This window comes from Odocoileus virginianus, chromosome 3, assembly GCF_023699985.2.
Source record: "Odocoileus virginianus isolate 20LAN1187 ecotype Illinois chromosome 3, Ovbor_1.2, whole genome shotgun sequence".
Classification (NCBI taxonomy): Eukaryota; Metazoa; Chordata; class Mammalia; order Artiodactyla; family Cervidae; genus Odocoileus; species Odocoileus virginianus.
This window is the reverse complement of record NC_069676.1, coordinates 31,053,790-31,064,948: the sequence shown is the minus strand read 5'-3', so window position 1 is coordinate 31,064,948 and position 11,159 is coordinate 31,053,790.

The window sequence follows — 11,159 nt, the reverse complement described above, 5'->3', positions numbered from 1 at the left end:
GTATTCTTGCCAGGAGAATCCCATGGTGGGAGGAGCCTGGCAGGCTACAGTCCATGGGATGAAAAAGAGTCAGACATGACTGAGCTACTAACACTTTCATATGTAAGATAGATAGCCAACATGGACCTACTGTCCTACACAAGGAACCATAATCAATATTTTGTAATAACCTATAAGAGAAAAGAATTTGAATCACTTTGTTGTACAACTGAAACAAACACAAAATTGTAAATTAAGTATAATTTTAAAAAATTAAACTATATTGCGGTACATAGTTGGCCATTATAGAGTTTCTCTGTTGTTAACATATCATTGAATATTGTACAGTGTTAACCTAAAGCCTATTAGGAATCAAATTTTATATAATTAGAACATCTCATTTCCAGTTTTCAACAAATTTCAAATGAAAGCAAAAGTGGTCTGCTATTGTAAATATTATTGTATGTGAGCGTTACATACATATACATATATAGGTATGTATTTCCTTTGTGTACTTTACATACACAAAACTGAATTATTCAGAATTCTTAGGCCATGGAACACTTTTATTATTAACTTTCATGGTTCACTTTTATTTGCTTTATAATTAAATTATTTATTTATAATAAATTATCATTCATAAAACTTCCATCTGATCTGAAAATTAGAACATAACCACAATTTCTATCTATTTATTATTTCCCCATCCTGTCTTTCTTTCTCTACTCTTGATGTAACCGCTTTCCTAAAATATTGCTTTATTTTAGTCACATTAAATTTTTTTCTAGAGCCTCGACCTCTTGAAATTAAGCCATCCATAGTCCTCTGGGGCTCATTTCATTCAATATTATTCTACTCCAGGAGTTGGTGATGGACAAGGAGGCCTGGCATGCTGCAGTCCATGGGGTTGCAAAGAGTCGGACATGACTGAGCAACTGAACTAAATTGAATATTCTTATGAGTAAAGTTCACCTGTTTCACCTTAGGAGTTGGAGTTCACCTGTTTTCACTACTATTTTCACTGTGAATCTACCATAATTTATATATTCACCTGTTGTGAGCATTTCACATGGTTTTAAATATAATGAACAATTCTGCTGTGAACATTCTTGATATCTTCTATATTCTTGCAAGATCTTTGTTGGTTATATTCAAAGAAGTAAAATTTCTGGATTTATAGTCCATAAATTTTCTTATTAAAAAATGTGACTCTGTATTTGGCAGGCCAGATGCATGTGACTTCTACTGGTTTGGTCACTGGGCTGGTCTGTGGGTGGACAAGCCAGCCTCTAGACTACAGCAGAACAGATCTGGAGCCAGGTCACAGAGCTGCTTCAGAGACAGCAATTGGATCCAAGGCTAGTAGGCCTGTAACTGGTGCTATAGTGGTTTCTCCTAGGTCCCTTGAAAGGAGAGACTGGTTGCAAGACTATGAGCAAGTGGAGCTAGAGCTGAGTCTGAGGGAGTTGGGCCTGCTTCTGCTCTGCCGTGAGGGCCAGAGACACTGAGTCTGGCATCTGTGTGCGGACCTGCCTTCTTCACGTTACTCTTCCTAGATGTGGGCTCCATCAGGGTTTTGCAACCTCTTATTTGAGCTCCCAAGCTCTTATAAAGGCAGTTTTGTCTATGGGATACTTGTCAAATATTTGTTCCTGTGGCAGGGTGTGTGCTGGCACCTCCTGTTCTGCCATATTCCTGATGTTGCTGTTGTTTAGTCGCTGTATTGGTTCCAACTCTTTGTGACCCCATGGACTGTAGCCCACCAGCCTCCTCTGTCCATGAGATTTCCCAGGCAAGAATACTGAAGTAGGTTGCCATTTCCTTCTCCAGGGGAATCTCCCTGACCCAGGGATCAAACTTGTGTCTCCTGCGTTGGTAGGCAGGTTCTTTACAACTGAGTCACCAGGGAAGACCATTGCTGACGTTACTCCCTAATAAACCTTACTAATTCCCATTCTCTCTAATAATTATTTTGTTGGATATCTTGTTTTTTGCTTACTGAGTCGATATAATACCTTACTGTGGCTTAGATTTGCATTTCATGATTATTAATGAGCTTGGGCAACTCTCCGATTCATTGACCATGTATATTTCCTCTTCTATGGAATCCCTATTCATGTCCTTTGCTTGCTTTTTCTCACTGGGATATTTGCACTTTCCTTATTGTTTTGAGTTTTAATATGTGTCTTTCACACTAATATTTGAGCTTTACTTTTTAAAGTGTTTTTTTCCTAATTATAAATAATATTTTTACATTCTTAAGATGTCATTTGATAAAAAATTCTCATTTTAATATAATCCTTATGAGATACAGAATTTATTTTTACAAAGGGATACTTTGTCTGACTCATTAGGTAAAAATCATTTATCACTTGGATATTAGAGGGTTGTGAAGGGTGGGTATATCTTTCTCTGCAACATTCACTTTCATCCTAATGTCTCAAAAAATGGGTATGAATGAATCCATAAATCTGAAGTATTTATTGCTAAACTGATCAAATATAAGGCTAACATTCCAGGCATCTTAGGTTCATTGCTTATTCCCATCCAAGAAAAGGAGAACTTTTACTCTTTGTCAAGGCTTGCATCAAAACAGGAAGAACTTCAGCCTACATGCTTAATAGGCATTAGTGGGTGGAGTATTTATGCTGTTTTTGTTGTGTTTTTCAGTTAGGTCTGTAGATGGTTTGCAAAGTCAGCTCAGACCATGTGGGCTACAAATAACTAGTATGAATTTTATGCCTGAAATACAAATGTAGTGCTTGATAAGCTGCTCTAAATTTCATTCCTATTTATGTGAACTGCATTCAGCACCAAGGGAAGGAGTTATGGAAAAGCTAAGTGCTTAGAATCATGAGGACTGTGTACTGAGAAGTGACTGCTCCCATCCCAGTTCATGGACTCATATGGGCTCTGAAAATGATAATTATAACAACACTGATGATAGTTTTATTTCAGAGACTTAGATCCTGATTTTACCCTTAGAAGACTGAAGGAATTTACTAAAGAACACACACAAAAAAAGGATGCTCTCATTATATAGGCAATAGTGCAAAAAGGTAACAAAATTATTGCCAATCCTAAATCTAAAGAGAAAATTAAAATAGCTTGTAACCTTATACATTGTCTTTCTGGAATGTCTTCATTTGGAATTCAAGAAGAATGTCTTGATTTAAAAATATGCTTTGGTTTTATTATTAGAACAGGAATTTTGGGAAGAATGAAAAAAAAAATAGAAAAAGAAAGCAGAACAGGCAAATTACATTGGAGGGAGTGATGTATTCTTGGGAGTATGATTGAGATCTCAGAGATCTGACTAGCTACAAATGACACATTTTAAAAAGTAAGCTGTAATTTAGTTGTTCCTGAAAGTGGAACTATAAAAGAGAGAATTTTTTTTCAGTTATTCTAGGATTAGAGAGGGCGATTGGGGCCTAAAGAAATAGAAATGTAACATAGTGGCAGGATTGCTGAGAGTATATTAAAATTATTACATGAAGGATATCCAGATCCAACAAACTCTTGAAAGCTCCCCTCTTAAAGTGGTAAATAGAGAGTCCTTAATAAGAACTAACCATATGGGAAAAGAAACTTGGACAGATTTGGAAGGCAATGACTGGAAAAAATCAGTTAAAAAAAAAAGCGAGAAGTACTTACTTTTAAGATGATGATTATTGTCCGTGGGAATAAAGATGCTGCTTCTCTTCCAAGGGGAAGACATTTATTCAATAAGGGCTTGAAGGGAAAGTACCTGAAAGATAACATTTGTTGAAAGAAAAGACAGTGCTAGATATAATCCAGCCTAGTTCAGACTGTGTGATGAGATAGTGATTGGAATGATTTTACTAAGGAGGTGAGGGTGGACAAGACTGTTTGGAAAAGGACATGTTTATGGCAGCACCAGATGTCACTGACTCTATTTCTCTCATGATAATCCTATCATGATTATAAGATGAAAGCTGGAAAAAATTATATCAGAGAAACAGATAATTAATAATAGAGACAAATGAAAAGCTAAGCAGATACTCATTTCTTATGAATAGCCATACATGTGGTAGAGAAGGAAAAGAATCAATTTCAGATGCAGGTTAAGCTAGTTGAGCCTCCAGAGATAGGAGAAAGGCAGATAGAAATAAAACATTAGAGCTTTCCTCCCTGCTGTTGAAAAGTACATAGCAGAAAGAGATGCTGCTTGAAGTCTAGAACATTCAAAAGCTGAGAAAAGACAGGGCTTGTGGATTCTCCAACAGAAACTGTGTTGGAGTAATATGGAGTTTCTCTCTCCGGGAAGTCTCATAGACCTAGGACATTCCAGAGTAAGTGGCAATAGTCCTTGTAGAACAAGTCGGCCTGCAGGACAAATCTCATCCTTAAATGTAGGCCTGGGGTGGAGGTGGGAGTGAAAAGTTGAGACTCAAAGGCAAATGAAATTACAAAGTTTTTGACATACTGAATGGAATTGAAAGAACTTCAGTAAGAGCTGGTGACTGGGTCTGTTACAACCTAAATTTCAAAGCTTTGCCAGAAGTTTTCTTCACTCTCTGATTAAGGACAGAGAATGCAAAAGTGGATACCTCTCCCTTCTATACTTGTTAAAAATAATTAATCTCCTTATGGAAAACTTCACAATTGACTGGTTTTGGGCCATAGACAAGTGACAGATGAGCTGGGAATCTGGCATAACAAAAACTAAATTTTTCTGCATCTACTGTGCTTTCCTCAGATATCACTAAGCATCTTTGAAAACATTACTTACTGGTTTCTGGGAACACTATTTTTGAATTATATTCCTGGGATAATTGCTTTGGAACTAGGATTAGATTGCTATAAAACTTGGATTCTAGTAAATTTATATGTTTTATTAAGCTTTTCTACTTTCTCAGTAGTCAGGCTCATAGGCAAAAGAGTTCACTTCTGATGTCATAAAGGGACCATATTCATTCCTGCAGAATACAGCTCAGACTACAACCCAACTAGTCTCTAACATTTTCTAGAGAATACAGAACACTCTTGAGGAAAATATATTCTTATATATTTTAATTGTGGAAAAGATTCTGGAGAGCCCCTTGAACTGCAAGGAGATCAAACCAGTCAATCCTAAAGGAGGTCAGCGTTGAATATTCTTTGGAAAGACTGATGCTGAAGCTCCAATAATGTGGCCACCTGATATGAAGAGCTGACTCATTGGAAAAGACCCTGATGCTCAGAAAGACTGAGGGCAGGAGGAAAAGGGGATGACAGAGGATGAGATGGTTAGATGGCATCACGGACTCGATGAATATGAGCTTGAGCAAGCTCCAGGAGTTTGTGATGTACAGGGAAGCCTGGTGTGCTGCAGTCCATGGGGTCACAAAGTGTCAGCCTTGACTTAGTGACTGAACATTTTTTTTTAAAATGATTGATTAGTTTTATACTGGGGCCTTAATTTCTTGCTGAGAACTTCATAGCAGGAGAGTATTTACATTCAAATTTGGGTCATTTTTATCTTACTGACACTATTATTGGAGCACAGTGATTCTACTTTTGATTTCATTGTGACACTTTTAGTATCCTATGATGGACAGTGGAACTGGACCTAAATTGAAATGGGAAACAAAATAGGAAGTACATTTTTAGCTTAACGTACAATAGGACTTTGAAATGCTTACTGAATGTAATCGTCTTACCCAATTCATATTCTTCACAGGAAAAGCCAAATTGGCCACAGGAAATAAACAGCTGGTATTATGAACAAAGAAAAGGACTATCCTGAAACTCATCTCCTTCTCTGAGGGATGAGGCAAGCTCCTCATCCATAATTTCCTTGATTGCTAAACCAAATGGTTGAAAAGAACAGGAAACGGGAATGTGTATACATGTATGAGATGCTTATTTTCTACTTCTTATATTTCCATAAAGGGGAAATATTGTAATATGTATTCTAATCACTAGGAGGGATAATATGGGATAATCTCTTTCCCCACACCCTTTCTCTTAACTGAGGTTCAAATAGTGACCTGTGGAAGTGGTGAATTTGGGAAAAAGTACTGAGCAGGATCCATTTTGCACCTTCTGGGTTTTCTAGAGGCAGCCTGGAGCTCACATTAGAATTTTCCAGGACAGGTTTTGTCCCTGCAGCAGAGAGGTCTGCCATTTTGGATGGGGTTAAGTTCATAGGGGAAGGTGAATGTGTTATAAGTGCATTTGGTCTCTGATCCAAACTACATTCTTCAGTTCAGTGTTATCAGTTTGTTGTTGTTGTTCAGTTGCTCAGTTGTGTCCAACTCTTTGAGATCTCATGGACTGCAGCATACCAGGCTTACTGTCCTTCACTATCTCCTGGAGTTTATACAGACTCATTTCTTCCCAGAGTTTGCACAAACTCCTGTCCATTGAGTCTATGATGCCATCCAATCATCTCATCCTCTGTCATCCCCTTCTCCTCCTGCCTTCAATCTTTCCCAGCATCAGGGTCTTTTCCAATGAGTCAGATCTTCGCATCAGGTGGCCAAAGTATTGGAGTTTCAGCTTCAGCATCAGTCCTTCCAATGAACACCCAGGAGTGATCTCCTTTAGGATGGACTGGTTGGATCTCCTTGCAGTCCAAGGGACTCTCAAGAGTCTTCTCCAACACCACAGTTCAAAAGCATCCATTCTTTGGCACTCAGCTTTCTTTATAGTCCAACTCTCACATCCATACAAGACTACTGGAAAAACTGTAGCTTTGACTGTCTGGACCTCTGTCGGCAAAGTGATGTCTCTGCTTTTTAATACACTGTCTAGGTGTTATCAATAATAAAGCTGAATTTTTATATTTGTGTCCCTGATTCCCTAGTCTATGTTTCAAACAAGGAGGCTGTGGACACAAGAGTGTGATTCTCATTCTCAAACTCCAGCAGACTTAGAGAAGTGCCAATCAATGCAGGAGGCGTAGTGGGTGCGATAGAGTGCAGTGAGCTGGGAAAGCCTTTCACTGAGCTTCACATGTGCAGTGACAAGAAAGATTTGGATCATCAAAAGCAGACTAAAAATGATGACTTGTGATTTGTGACCTCTTTTCTGATATAGGGACTATGAGCTCAAATGCCCCCAAGGACCAGGTCAGTGAAAAGAAAGAGTAACACAGTGCTGGGTATGTGTGTGCATTGTGGAGAGATGGTGATAAGTCAGGGAGGGTGTGAACTGGAGACAGCATCCCCCCTACCACCAAAAAAAGGTGGCAGTTTTTATGTACACCAGCAGGCTGTAGTCTGGAGGAAGTATTGGATCTTCCTATTTCTCAGAGAAAGCAGAAATATATATTTCTCCAGAAAATTTCCCGATTTTTAAATGTTGGCTTAAATTTAGGTGAGAAAACTCTTGGATAGTTAAAACAGGGCTATAGACTGAATATGATTTAGGCACTGTTATAATGGAGTTGATATTTCTCTCAGCCTGTTGGGGACCTGCCCCCCAGTGCACTTAGATTAGAGTTTATCAAGAATTTACTTCATCTCGATTGGCTAAGGCAGTTTCCTCTCTGTTTGCTGTATTTAAACTTCTGCACTACCTCTTTTATTGCCACTGATTTAAGAATCTATCATATACTGCCCTAGACCAAAAGTAGGGTTTATGACTCCGGTGTTCATGGGGCTTGATTAGATCTGAAGAAGCACATATGGTAAAATGTGCCATCTCAACATTTTGTCAATTATGCTGGCATACTTGTGCCAAGGAAAGTGATTTCTCCCTCCTAAAGACATTTGAGCCAGAAAGAAGTTCTTTGATTTCTTGTTTTATGTGACATTCTGTCTGCAATTAGCAGGCTTCCAGATGTTCATGAATTTTATATTCAACTTATATAGTCATTTATGTTTCCCACCAGAAAGCAGAGTGGTTTATGTTCCAGAAACTCAATTGAAAAACATTTCTTCTAACTTGAACTTGAAACGACTAAATATTTCATGGTGTAACTTCTAATTATAAATGTTCTGTGAGATTAGAGGACTTTTATTTTTATCTCAGTAAGTCTGAGTTTTATCCACATTCATTGAACAAACATTTGAAAATATTTCCTTCAGTTTGGAACTGCTTGGGTCTTTCATTTCTTTTCATTCTTCTGCTAAACTCCTAACATTTTAACTAGAACTTTAAATCTCATTAAATATCACATTTGTTCTGTGTTATAATAGTGTATTTTGTTTTACTAGGCTGTGAAATTCTTGAGAGGCCTTTGCAATGTTTAGAACAGGACTTTCCTATACTAGGTGCTCAAGAAATTTACTAATGAGTGTTAGTTCACTCTTTCTTGAAATTCAGAGGAAGGTCATCTATAGATTATTTAACTAATTTCCCTTTTTAAGATCCATGGGCTATCACCGTTGCCCATTATTTAGCAATGAAGGTATGTCTTCCCTTACCTATAAAACCTAAATTGCCAAGCTTGTCCTAAAAAGGGGTCAGTTTAGTTTGAAGTCAGGTTGGATTAAGGCAGGGAAGCAGACAGATTTATGACAATCCATTGAGGCACAGGAAGTTTCCTTTAAAATCAATTTTTAATTTAAATATATATATATATATATATATATATATATATACACACACACACACAAGTTTTGGGCTTCTCAGGTGGCACAGAGGTAAAGAACCTGCCTGCCAACGCAGGAGATATCAGAGACATGGGTTCCATCCCTGAGTAAGGAAAATGCCTTGGAGGATGGCATGACAACCCACTCCAGTATCCTTGCCTGGAGAATCCATGGACAGAGGAGCCTGGTGGACTATAGTCCACAGTGTCACAAAGAGTCAGACATGACTGAAGTGACTTAGCATGCATACATGCATAGCAGTTTTAGGATATCAAAATAAAGAAATGTGTTTACATCACTTATTAAGGCTTGGATACATAAAGTTATAACTTTGAGAGGCATCATTGTGATAGGGTACTTCAGTTTTCTTCCTAACTTGATTTTATAACATTTTTTTTACAGAGAGTACTAACCTTCCAGGGACAAATAATACAATGCAGGCTATTTTTTTTTAAGAGGGTGATGAACAGAGCTTTCCTCATATCAAATAAAATCTACCTTTTCCCACTTTTGTTCACTAGTTCTAGTTCTTCAAAATTGGGACAATGCAAAATAAATTTAGTTCTGTCTCCACACAAACTTACAATATGTCTTCTCTTGGTGTTTTCTTCTCCTTTTCTTCCTGCTCCTCATTTTTCTTCTTCTGAAATGGCTTTATTGAAGTATAGTTACGTACTATAGAATTCATTCAGTGTAAGTGTTTAGGACAATATATTTCGGGATGTTCGTTGCTGTTGTTGTTCAGTCATCCAGCCATGTCTGACTCTTTGTGACCCCATGGACTGCAGCACACCAGGCCTCGCTGTCTCTCACCATCTCCCGAAGTTTGCCCAAGTTCATGTCCATTACTTTGGTGATGCCATCTAGCCATCATCCTCTGATGCTCTTGTTTGTTGCTAGTATGTAGAAATACAGTTTGGTCTTCTTTTGAAACTAATTTATGTGTTCCTGGTTGTTTTTAGCTGTCAAGGGAAGATGAAGGAAGAAGCCTGCGATTGTGTTCTGGGCTTCCTCTTTCCATTCAATTGCCTCGTAAAAGCTATCATTTCCCTAATATTACTGAATATTGATGAGAATCAGAGTTACCTGTGTTCAGAATATATAAATATTAGATATGAAAATTATACTCATATTGTGAGGGTCAGCAGTCAGTCTGTTTTGCTTGATATGCATCTCCCAGCCTTGATCAGAGTGATAAAACCAGAGAGGTTATTAAATGGCATACCCATTAGTCAATAGGCTATGAACCCTGAGGGCCCTGTATGCAAATACCCATACAGTTATCTTTCTCCATATTTTTGTGTCGTTCTTATTAAATTGTGATTACTCATTTTTTTCTGCTAGAGTTACTATTTTATTAAAAGGAGAATCTGAGAATCTTTCATTCTTTTATGTCCTCTCTTGAATCTAGAAGAAACTTTGTGCATTATTTAAGATTGAGTTTGATGAAATATAGCAAAATCCTGGGAATAATGGCTTAATAAAGAATGGATCTATCTAGGTATGTATATATGTATATATCATCTATCTATCTATCTATCTATCTATCTATATATATATATCTGTCTCTATTATATATCTATGTTTCTAATTACCTGTCTATAACAAGAAGTCTGTAAAATAGCCTGAAGGTGATCAGTTCAGGAATATTTTGTCTATTCAAAAAGCCATCAAGGAGTTAAGGCTCCTCCTAGCTCTTGTTCTAGCACATTTAGTACATGGCTCTTGTCCTCATGGTTGCAGTGTCTGCAGGCGCTGTGCCCATATTTTAATTGGAAGAATATAAATGTGTAGAAGGCAAAGGAAACATGTGGAGTTGACTTCTTTTATCAAGCTTTCTTGGAAAAAACTACTTAGGTCTCATTTGCCAGGTTCATGTCACATGGCCAATCCTAGAAGCCTCGAAGTCTGGAAAGCTTAATAGTTAAAGCTGGCACATTCCTAGTCATAAAAACAGTATGATTCTGTTGGTAAACATGATAAATATTATCATTGCTTACCATCGCTGATTCTTTTGCCCTTCTTAGTAATAGTACAATGAAGCTTTCACTTCTCAGCCTCCTTTCTATTGTATGAGGCAATGTGACCAGTCCTGGCTAATGAAATATGAGCAAAGATGATCTATGTCACTTCTAAATGAGGAAGAATGAGGAAGTCAAAAAGTCCATTTAAGTTTCTTCAGTCTCGCCTCACATGCTGGGGTTATCTAGAGGCTTTGTGTTTCAGACAGTAACTTACAAGAGGAAAGAATCTTCATCAGCCTAGTCCCCTTTACCAACCCATGTAGGGCACATGGCATCACAAAGAAATGAGCTTTTGTTACGCTGAGATTTCAAATGTATTACTGCAACGTCACCTAGTCTGTCGTGATTAAAGTACTAGAGAAAAGGGTTAATAGATATTGCCCAGGCAGATACCTGAATCTGCTACACTCTTCCACTGAGCCTGTTTCTCAGAGCTGTGGTGGTCATCAGCTTTCCCTCTAACTTTATTTCTTTTGTATTATGGGCAAATTTTAAGTATACAAAACCAGAGAGAATGATGTAATAACAGTGTACCCATCATACATGTCCAGTCCTGTTCATTTCTACTTTTACCATCTTCTCCTCACCCAGATTATATTTAATCAAATTC